The sequence below is a fragment of the Podarcis cretensis genome (assembly GCF_951804945.1).
Source record: "Podarcis cretensis genome assembly, chromosome: 4".
NCBI lineage: Eukaryota > Metazoa > Chordata > Lepidosauria > Squamata > Lacertidae > Podarcis > Podarcis cretensis.
This window is the reverse complement of record NC_137173.1, coordinates 97905329-97916888: the sequence shown is the minus strand read 5'-3', so window position 1 is coordinate 97916888 and position 11560 is coordinate 97905329. Positions and strand designations below refer to the sequence as shown.

General features: G+C 45.0%; 2 long non-coding RNA genes across 2 annotated transcripts in view; both read left to right on the top strand.

Moving 5' to 3' along the window:
* The first annotated feature begins 2189 nt into the window (after window positions 1-2189).
* The window catches only part of LOC307214440, a 34392-nt gene continuing 25021 nt past the window's right edge, over window positions 2190-11560 (top strand). The window contains exon 1 of the long non-coding RNA XR_013838093.1: window positions 2190-2404. This is a non-coding gene — a long non-coding RNA (uncharacterized lncRNA). The remainder of the gene's footprint in view (window positions 2405-11560) is intronic.
* Window positions 8057-9348, top strand: LOC307214580. Its single transcript, XR_013838227.1, has 2 exons — window positions 8057-8254; window positions 8395-9348. It is a non-coding gene; the product is annotated as an uncharacterized lncRNA (long non-coding RNA).

Sequence of the window (11560 nt, the reverse complement as noted above, 5' to 3'; positions counted from 1 at the left end):
ATACCTGATCTGGTGCCAAGAACGAAATATCGTACTGATTTAAATTATTCCCCTCCATTTATACAGTATTCACACAGGGGGGTGTACTGAAGCTATCTATTCCAAACATGTCTTCACCCAGAAAATGAGGGCTATATTAAAATGGCAGAAAGGACCTTTGTTTACAGACTCTATTCAACATACAGTATAGAGGATTGATGCCAAAGATGGTGGATGTTTGTTATAAGAAAAACAGGCTGGAGAGCTCTTCAGATCTTAATGGCCCATTGCATTAGGGTTAGGGAAAGTCTAATTGAAAGGATTATATTTTGCATCAAGATGGATTAAGAAACCCACTATGGTCCACAGGAGACGAGGGAGAGTTACTCCATCTGACGAAGATAAGCTGTAAGGGTGAGAGAAGAACGACTTTTCAGGCTTTTCCTTGCCTTCAATTTCTTTGCTATTTAACTTTTAGATTAACCTTTCCCCTTTCCAGGGCTCCAACCATCCACAGGTGACGGCTGCTATCCTAATGCTGCTGCTGCCTCAAAGGAGAATTTACTCAACCTCTCTCCCCTGTTAAAGCTCTTTCTTACAGTCTTAAGTTGCTTATGAGAGAGCAGTTTCAGACTTGACAGCCGTTGTCGCAGAGTGATGAGGACACCTGAATTCGTCTAAAGCATTGCCCTGTCCATAAAACATGTTTTGCCTCTCCTCTGCCTGAAGTGTATCCCTCTCAGCCTTCAGATGGATCTGCTGTGGCTGTGAACAGCAACTCAGTTCAGGAAGAGAAAGGGGACAGTATTGTTATGAGTCTGCAGTGGGTGGAAGTACGCTTTATGCCCAAATCTGTCTAACTCTTGGCTCCAGCAAGTGTTAAAATATAAGCGAGGCTAGCTTCCTGATGAGGTGATCGCCTGGGTGATGGGCCATTTGTCAGGCTTCAGGGAATCAACTTCCTTCCCCCCTTTGGCAGTACATAAGCAGAACAAAGGAAAATGAGTCTTCTTACCAGTTAGAAACTTTAATGATCACAGCAAGAGAAGAATCAATTTCCTAGGAATGGTGGTGCTCCCAATTAAGGGTTCCACCCACTTCCTCACTAGTCACCCACATCACTACTGCGTCTGGCAACCTGAGCTCATAACCACTGTGCTTTCTGTGCTGCCACCTTATCAGTTCTTCTTGACCTTGGGCTGAGCGGATGAATGCTTTCCAGCGACAGTGAGTCTGTCAACTCTCTTTCCCAGTTCTTTTCCTCCTAGGTGTTCACCACCCAGTACTTCCCAGCTTCTGCCTTCTGAACTATGTCCCTCTGCAAACCACTGTTCCAAATCTATACTGTCCTCCTGCTCCTGGGAAGATTCAGGATCCTGATCAGGAGCCAGAGAAGGCTCCTTCCATTCCTCCTCAGTGCAGCCCTCCTCAGCTCGGTCCCTGACACCATTTAGGAGAACAAAGGAAAGGGGCTCTAGGTGAGATGGCAAAAGGGTGGGGCCCTCAACTCATGAATCGTTAGAAGGACAAAGTTAGAGCTGGGAGTTGAGGGGTGCAGTGATGTGAGCTACAGGGGATTATTCAGTCGTTTTTGTTTTGATTATGTATTTTGTGTTTTATATTGTGAACTGCCCTGAGACCTGCAGGTATAGGGCAGTATACAAATTTAAATAATAATAATCAGATGTTAAGGAGATAAATAACTATACAACTTTAAGAAGACATCTGAAGGCAGCCCTGTTTCAGAAACCTTTTAATATTTGATGTGTTGTATTCCTTATATTTCATTGGAAGCTGCAATGGGATACAAGAAATTAATAATAATAATAATAATAATAATAATAATAATAATAATAATACATTGACACCAATCCTCTGCAGTGAATGGAGTTGATTGATAGTGGTGATTCAGTCCAATACAAACTTCCAAGAACTCTGGAGCAGAATTTGAAAACCACTGATTTAATAAAATGCCACATTGCTAAATCCAGTATGTTTCTGGAAATTATGGTAAGTAGAAAACAAGCAAACAAATTATGGCTTTCCCTTTGAAAGTAGAAGCATGTTGGCTATGTGAGATTAGCAGTGAAAATGGTCAGCTGGTTCCTGATTAATGCGGACACCTCCCTTGCTGGATGGCAAAATAGGTCAACAGAGCTTTCTTTCCACAGTTGCCTCGAGTAAATGGAAATGTCCGTATCCAATTCTGCAGGAGAGGGCGCATGCATTCACATGTACACCCACTCAGTCCTTTCTTTACATAGATCCATATTTGCAAAGACTCCTCCTTTGGCGGGAAGGGGGGGGGGATTCCTTCTTTGTAAACCTGGCACCAGCCTTTACCAGCTTCTGCTTTCAGTGGCTCAGCTTAGCAGCGACGGAAAACAGCAGAACCACCAAGTTCAGCTCGCCCGGGCAAGGCAAGGTCAGTCAATTAAAGGAGAGGAGGGGGTGAGTCGGCAGGGTGAAGAGAGGAGAGCAGGTGGGGAAGTGCAGAGTGACCAGAGCCCTAAGAACGGTGGCTCAGTTTCTAATGGCAACCATCTCAAAGGCTTTTGTCTTTGTGCCCTGCTTCGTAATTAAGTGTTAAATAGAAGTACGGCTCCATCAGCAGAGCTTCCTTCCTGATAAAAAAAAACAACCCTTGGCTTATATTCATCTTCTGGCCTGACAGCTTATTAGAGAACTGCAGTTGGAAGATTCTGCATACTTGGGAACAGAGGAAGAGATCAAGAGATTACTCTAAAATCCCAGATTGGTCAGTGTCCAATATTGCAATGGAGACACAGCACGTGTGTATGTGTGTGTGCAGGTAAACCTTTTGAGGCATCTAAATTTTATTAAATAAAACAGGCACTTGTAAGATTGTTAAAGCAAACGTCGGACATTTAGGTGCGCTGCGCAGGTCAACAGGCCCTGACAAGTATTATGAATGTACGAGAATTTGGCAACACATTCACAAACCTTAATCCAATTGCCAGCCATTCTTATTACATGTCTTTTTAAAAAAGTGGAAATATATGGATCTGTTTTGAACATATATGAAATTAAACTGGGGTTGTCAGTAATCATGTGGGACTGTCAACAGCCACCAGAATCTGGACACTCGCTACACACATGCGTAAAAATATCCTCAAGCATTTATGCAACATTTAAGAAGGTTCAGGGCAGTTCTTTGTTTATGATGTGCTCTGCACAATCTCATCCATTGTATAAATGGCCAGTGATGTTTGCACATGACTGCAACTAGTAAGAAGATCAGCAATAGATTGCAGATTGAGAAATAATGTCTAAGAGAAGACTATTGTGCCTAACAGCCGAGCAACATGTTACATTTAAGGTGCCATCGCATTTAACATATATTTTTGTTTTTGGAAATGGCACCCACATGGGGAACCAATCAGGTCTGGAGCCACAGGGCACTGGGAGGGGTGATCAATCTATCCCCCGCCATGCTGCTGTCTGACAAAAATTAACCTGCTGTTGGCGCAGATATTGGACAAGGTTCACCCAATGCTAATTGTGTCCCACTGCCATCACTTTGGAAGGCAGATACCTCAAAGGCATGTAATGTATCATAGTTTGCCCGTAAGGCTGCCTAAAGATTTGGCTCTTGCGTGTGTAGGTCCCCAGGCCACCCCTCAAATAACTTCACACATAACACGTAATTTAGTTTTGGTTTTTTGGGCACTATTTTGGCCACAACTTTATTAAATACAAAATCAGTGAGTGGTTGTTTAGACATTGGTTATGACTATCTGTCCCCCCGCCTGGGACAGAACTGACATCCCGAGGTCCGATCGGTAGCCAGTAGAAGGGAAAGTCTAACTTGGGGATCATTTGAGCTAAGCGTCGGACCCACGCCGCTCACCCCAGCAGCTCCCCAAAAGCTTGCCGGCCTGGTCCTATGACAAGGATTCCCATGACAGGGATTGGGCGGCCCTGGTCCCATGACAGGGATTGGACGAAATCATGGCAAGCCCCAGGATTCCTTTAACGGAATTCCCTTCAGCGCAACGGGAGGGGCAGGCACGGCCTAACCTGACCCCTCCACCACCAGCATATTATAACCAATGCCTAACCACAACCTTACAAGTTGTGACGAATTGCTGAGTAGTAGGCAAAAACCAAATGGCACAGCCAATCACCAAATGGCAAAATTCCTACTAGGCCCCTGCGCCAAGGCAGACGACCCCATGACAGGCAAAGCAAGGTCAACCGGAAAAGAGGGTGGGCGGGCGGGTGATCCAATGCACTCTGCAAAGAGAAAGAGAAACCAGAGTGCACCAATATTTAAAGACTATGGTCCCACCCACCCAATTTGCAACATACAATTTGCCCCAGCAACCCGGTTACCCAATAATGATGCCAGGCAACAACTATTCTGCCTGGCAACAAGAGGCCTGGCCTGGTGGCCCACACTGCAACACGTGCTCTCATTTATTGGAGAACATGCTTTGGCAAAGATGAGATCTGAACTGTGGACTCCACAGCTTACAATTTCAGCAGCTACACTGAACTCCAGAATATACAAACTCTTCCTTTCCCCCACATTAATATGTTACTAAGTATGTTCCAAAGTTCACAGAGGATTCTCGCTGGGGCAGCTTTTTTCCAGTCCATTTCTTCCAAATGGAAGAATGGGGAAATTAAATGACAACTGACACATTCGTACTTGAAAGTTGCTGGTTATTATCAATAAAGTATAATGAGGGGGAAAGAGTCGGTTCCTGGGGGAGAGAAACGAACACAATAGCACAGTAATATCTGTGGCCAATTTGGCTGTGTGTGTATGAACAGCCAAAATAAATCTGTGTGCTGCATGTGTAAGGACCCACCTGTCTCCTCCAGTACCCCAAATTCATGATCCTTTGTATGCCACTATCTTTTAAACATTTGCTTGGGCACCAAAGCTGTGGCAGCCCCCGTTCACTTCCAAAGCATGTTAAAGAGCCCTGATGCAAGTGTGTCAGGACTAGCAGGGCTCTGACAGGTGTGTGTCAGAGGTAGGACACTAGGGGACTGACCAGCAGAGGGGGCTAGTGATTTGGGGGGTTATCTGTGTTTTGCAACTTTGACCTGTTGCAGGACCTTAGCCAGACCTTAGCAGAGCATACGCAGAGTTCCAGAAAGCAATCAGTTGCAGGCAGGATGGACGAAGCAGGAACCAGATGCTTCTATTAGTATAGTAACTTGGTTACTTACAGATTTTTATTATTTACAGCAGACTCTACAAGTTACTACGTACATACAAGAACAGATACGGATCTTAACTAGCGCTCTCTTAACAAACTCCAAACGACTCACAGGACACCACACTGACCAACACACATTCCAGTCAGTAAGGTCATAAGTCATCATGCCTGTGTGAAACCTTAACCAATGGTAGAGCTGTATCCAAGGTCTCATATCTCCAGGCAGAATAACTCCTCTCTGCTCAGTCTTCTTGGCTTTCGGCCAACTCTTAATTGACTCTGTGTGAAGCTGCACAGAATGGCCCGTAGTCAAAATCCCAACAGGCACCACCTGCGAGGCAGGAGCCAGGGTGGGAAGGGGGTGGAGGAATGACCAGAGCTCTCAGAGGCAAAGGTGGGCATTCAGGATGTGTTGGAGGAAGAGGCTGTTCCAGAGAGGGACTGGCCAGTCAAATACCTGCCATCTCCCACCACAATGTCTCCTAGAACCAAGAGGGGTTTGAAGAGGGAAGAGCAGCGACAACTTCCATGTAGGAGAAGCCTGAGATTGTGCACGCCGAGGTCACAAGAAGCAGCAAGGTCTGGTCGGGAACAACGAATGTTGTCTCCAGCAACTGACTGAGGCTGGAAACCCTACTTTAAAAAGCTGGTTCTCATCAGGAGCAAGAAGGCTGATCAGTAGCAGGTGGAGTCTCTTCACCTTCTGCTCCTTCAGGCTGCTGCCCAGCAGGTAAAGCTGACCCCTGGCCCATGACACTCGTAAGCTGGGGGGGGGGACACATTCCCACTGCTGTTGCAACTGCTCCACAGGGTGCAGACATGGGGACAGCATGTGTATCCAGGGCATCATGGAGTTGCTGCCAAGTACGTCCTGTTCTCAACAAAGAACTGACTATCAGATGTGTGCCTTCCTCTGTTGGGGCTGCCTAGGACAAGGTGGGAGTCAGTAACTCTACATTGCAACATATAGAATGCTGGTCTTCATTCCCAGAATCCTCTGCAAGATGCTGGAATTCCATGGAAGATGTTCCATGGTGCAGACAAGAAAACATGGAGATTCTTGAAGGTAGAAATGGTTGGGATGCTATTTTAATCCTTTTGCATAGTGACTCATCTGGCTAAAAGGAATCCTGATGTTAGCTGCATTAGCTTTCTAGAAGTTTGTGAAGAATTCTGGGGCATATTATATGTTGCACACTCAGTTCATATGTCTTGAGTGGTTGTCGTACTGCTACTGTACATGAATTCAGAGTTCAAAAAGCCTGCCCCAGCCGCACTTTCCGCAGGAAGCAATGGGAGAGGTTAAGCTGCCTTTCAGAGATGCTTGTCCACCACCGTTGATCTTCTCGGTGAGGAATCCCTGATAAGCTTCTGAAGGGCCCTAAGAAAATCACTGATCAAAGCCAGACATTTAATCAGGAAGAAGCCGGCAAACTGAACAAATGGATAGAAGCAAAAGCACTAAAAGGAATACTTTCCCCCACATAAATACATCACAGTCATGTAATGTGCAAGGAAGTTTGCCTTTGCCAGCAAAACATGTTTTGACAATCTTGTAATATCAGTAATCCATTTTAACAACTCTTCAGCCAACGCAGCACCACTGCTTTTGGAAATCTAGGCATTGGAGGTAAACCATATATCTCTAAGGAAGAAGCACAGTTTAAAGGAAAACCCTGCCTCTTTTTATATCTTCGCATCTGGAACGCAGAATTTGAAATGTTTCTGTATTAGTGGTGAGAAATGAAATATCGCAATGAAGTGGCCAAACTAAAGGTAAATGTAAAGGTACCCCTGCCCGTACGGGCCAGTCTTGACAGACTCTGGGGTTGTGCACCCATCTCACTTAAGAGGCCAGGGGCCAGCGCTGTCCGGAGACACTTCCGGGTCACGTGGCCAGCGTGACATCGCTGCTCTGGCGAGCCAGAGCCGCACACGGAAACGCCGTTTACCTTCCCGCTGGTAAGCGGTCCCTATTTATCTACTTGCACCCGGAGGTGCTTTCGAACTGCTAGGTTGGCAGGCGCTGGGACCGAGCAGCGGGAGCGCACCCCGCCGCAGGGATTCGAACCGCCGACCTTTCGATCGGCAAGTCCTAGGCGCTGAGGCTTTAACCCACAGCGCCACCTGCGTCCCTACTAAGGGACATAAAGCAAAGGAAGAACGAGGAAGGATACAGATCAGAGAGGCCGTGATAAGAAAAAATCACACCAAACGTTCCTGTGATTTTCTGCGTATCTCACAGTGGTAACCACAAATTTCTGAAAAGGCTACAATTCGAGGAAGTTAAGTCCCATTGAACTTGATGAGGCATGTATATAAGTATATGGATTTAAGATAGGAGTGCAAAAAAATGTATTGTTCAAAATGATTGCAAGACTTGTGATGGTTCATCATTCACAGTGATAGGCAGTGGAATCCAAGGCAAGTCTACTCAGCCAGAAATCTCACGGAAGTTTAATGGGCCTTATTCCCAGGTAAGCGAGCATTTGTTGTTGTTGTTTATTCGTTTAGTCGCCTCCGACTCTTCGTGACCCCCTGGACCAGAGCACGCCAGGCCCCCCTGTCTTTCACTGCCTCCCGCAGTTTGGTCAAACTCATGTTTGTATCTTCGAGAACACTGTCCAACCATCTCGTCCTCCTTCATCCCCTTCTTGTGCCCTCCATCTTTCCCAACATCAGGGTCTTTTCCAGGGAGTCTTCTCTTCTCATGAGGTGGCCAAAGTACTGGAGCCTCAGCTTCATGATCTGTCCTTCCAGTGAGCACTCAGGGCTGATTTCCTTAAGAATGGATAGGTTTGATCTTCTTGCAGTCCGTGGGACTCTCAAGAGTCTCCTCCAGCACCAGAATTCAAAAGCATCAATTCAAAAGCGAGCATAGGAAGGCAATTATGTACAAACTTACATGGAAGTAAATCCCATTGCACTTACCTCTGAGAAGATATTTATAGGTTTGTGCTGCAAGGACACCAGATTAAGGGTTGATTGGCAACATGAAAAATACATCCCCCCTGTATTATGACTATTTTGAATTTTGGATGATTGTTTATACCAGGGATGGAGAACCTGTATCTGAAGAAGTGTGCATGCACACGAAAGCTCATACCTAGAACTAACTTAGTTGGTCTTTAAGGTGCTACTGGAAAGATTTTTTTTCTTTTATTTTGTTTTGACTATGGCAGACCAACACAGCTACCTATCTGTAACTGCAGCTCCCCAGATATTGTTGAACTACAACTCCCAACATGCCTGATCACTGGCCATGCCAGCTGGGGCTGATGGGGAGCTGGAGTCCAGCAACAGCTTGAGGGCCTCAGGCTTCCTGTTCTTGCTTTGTACAGAGCCATAAATCATGTACATGGTGTCTTATAGGGAAACATAATCACAAGATATGGGCCCCTGCCCAACAGAGCTTACAATTTAAAATTGGGTGATGGGGAAGTCAACAGGGGGAGGAACAGAAGGAAATGAGCAAATCTAGTTATATCTTGGTTTTGCTTTGGTTGGAGGAGGCGGTAGGCCAAAAAAGTCACAGAAAACACTGTGAGGAGGAAATTGAAGAGGAAGAGGCGAAACTATGATGTAAGTGCTCTGGCACAGAATTCTAGGTATAGTGAGCAGTAAGAGAGAAAGGGCATAGTCATTTAACAGGGCAGAGCTCTTTCAGGCAGAGAACACAAGGACACGGGTGGCAAAAATATTGGGAAGTGTCCTCTTTCTCTCTTTTAAAATAATTTTTTTAATTGGTTTTTTATAAAGAGAAATAGAAAGGTTAATATCATATGTCCTTTTTTTGTCCAAAACTAAAGCATTGATCTGAATACAATTAGATCACAGAAAAAAAGAGAAAAAGGGGAAAGAAGGAAAGAGAGAGAGAGAGAAAGAAAGAAGAAGGAATATACAAGAGAATAAAAGATACAGACAGAGAAAAGAAAGTTCAGAAGTTAAAGAACTTCCAAGTTCTTCATCGGACAACTGTATATAAACAATATCCACTCGAGTATAACACCCTCCAAAGCCAGTTTCTACAAACAAACCTAATCTTCCATCCTCAAATTCAAATGTCATCATTTCATTTTCTTTTTTGCGCAAAAGGTCTATGAAAGTTTTCCAATCTGCCATAAACATTAACAGCGACTTTTCTCTGAATAAACATGTCAGTTTTGCCATCTCAGCTAAGTCCATTAATTTTAACAGCCATTCCTCCAATGTTAGTAGTGATGAGCCCTTCCATCTTTGTGCATGTAAGTCTCACTGTCAAAATCATATATTGAAGCAAAGTTCCATAGTTCTTTACTAACTGTATATCATTAAATCCCAGCAGGAAGAATTCTGGCTTCAGTTGAAAGTTAATCTTCAAAATTCTCCATATCAATTTTGGGTTTTTTTTTAACATGTCCACCAAGCATGATAAAATGTCCCTTCTTGTGTTTTACATTTCCAACAAGTATTGGGAGTGTTTTTATACATTCAACGTAGTGGGAAGTGTATTTCGAACTGCATGAGATTATACCTCTTGGGAGACTTTTCGCTTTGACCAGCACAACAGTTCTCTACACCAGATCATCTACACTCAACAATTGCACCAAGAAAATATTTTTTACAGTAAAAATCAGTGTGCAGATAGCACCACCGTGGTCTTCCGAGGCATGAAACCAAAACTAAATCACAACCTAACACACCACAATTTGTCTGTGAATTAACCTTAAATGTAGCCAAGAAGAGGAATCATTTGGAGTTTAGTTCCACTAAACTCTCTCCTCCTCCCACCAAGCCCCCAGGGAAAGGCTACGACTAATTAAGTCTCCTAGCAAGAGACCCTTGTGAAAGGTAGGGGGACCCAAAGTACAATTTGCTTTTGCACCATGGTGTCCCCAAGGCCCACAAGGCTTGCTTCACATTCCCAATGGCACCTGCTGGTGAGGTTGAGGTAGACTGACTTTCATCCCACAAGGCTGTCTTGCAATACAGTGGTACCTCAGGTTAAGTACTTAATTCGTTCCGGAGGTCCGTTCTTAACCTGAAACTGTTCTTAACCTGAAGACCACTTTAGCTAATGGGGCCTCCCGCTGCCGCCGCGCTGCTGCACGATTTCTGTTCTCATCCTGAAGCAAAGTTCTTAACCCAAGGTACTATTTCTGGGTTAGCGGAGTCTGTAACCTGAAGCGTATGTAACCTGAAGCGTATGTAACCTGAGGTACCACTGCACAAGAGACTGCCCATGTGCAGTCTTGTATTGCTTCAAAAACACCCCATAATGATATTATAGATTAAGCATTTTTTTGAAAAAAATATTGTTTAAATGAGGGACTTTTCTGCATCCCCAAGCCCTCTATCAGTGCAGCAATGCAAGAGCAGAATCCAGTTTCCAGAATCCAATTTCCAGCAAGACAACATCCCAAGAGATAGACAAGGTCTCTGAAAGTTCCTGAGCTTCATGACTTTGCTCAGGGAACTATGCCTTATTAAGTCTTACGGTTGGTATAAATATGATCTGTGTTAAGGTGAGGTGTCTGTGTCTGATGAAGTGAGTTATAGTCTGTGGAAGCTCGTGACAGAATAAGTTTGCATCTTTTTAAAAGGTGCAGCAGGGCTCTTGGTGGTTTTTGTGACGATGGACTTGCTGAACTGCCTCCTGGAATTAGGATCTGAATCGCGTTGCCTTCCTTCATATCCAAACACATTGGTTTTGTCACCGATGCGGCTTAATCGATGCAAACCTGAACTTGTGAGCGTCGGCTCCACAGGGCAGACAATGTCACAGAGATTCAGCGCTGGATTTTCCTTTGAAAAGAAGAAAGGCATTGACACGACGAGGGGAGTGAACGTGCCTGCGTGTCTGTGCACCCAGCTATATCCAATTCCCCATCCATTCCCACCACCCTTTATTTTAAGGGGGGAAACATTATAGGGGCAGAGCCCTGCTAAGAAATGTATTCAGGATATCCGCTCAGTGCTTTTTTTGGTCTGGTTGCAAAACATCTTTATTTAGACAAAGCACCTGAGTTTCCCCTGGACAGAGCAACTTGTGTGTCAGTCCCACGTTAGGAGCTCAAGCGTTGCTTTGTTTGCATTGATTCCCTGCTCATCCAACACTGCAGTAAGTGGTTTTGCATATTAACTAAGTGCACAGTAACCTTCCTTTACCTCCTCCCAGCCCCACCTCCTCCCACCCAGCCTCAGGAATCAACACTATTGCTCAGTCAGATACTTGGAGGAAGCTGCCAGGAGGTTGCTATGGCAACTGTTCTGCTTTCAGCAGCTGCTTCCCTGGTTCCAGGCCCGGGGGGGGGGGGGAGGAAAAGGGGAGGGAGGGAGACCTGGGGAGAACTAGGCGGCCTCCGATCAGAAGTTCAGATAAAGAGGGTCACTGTAATTTGCTGGCG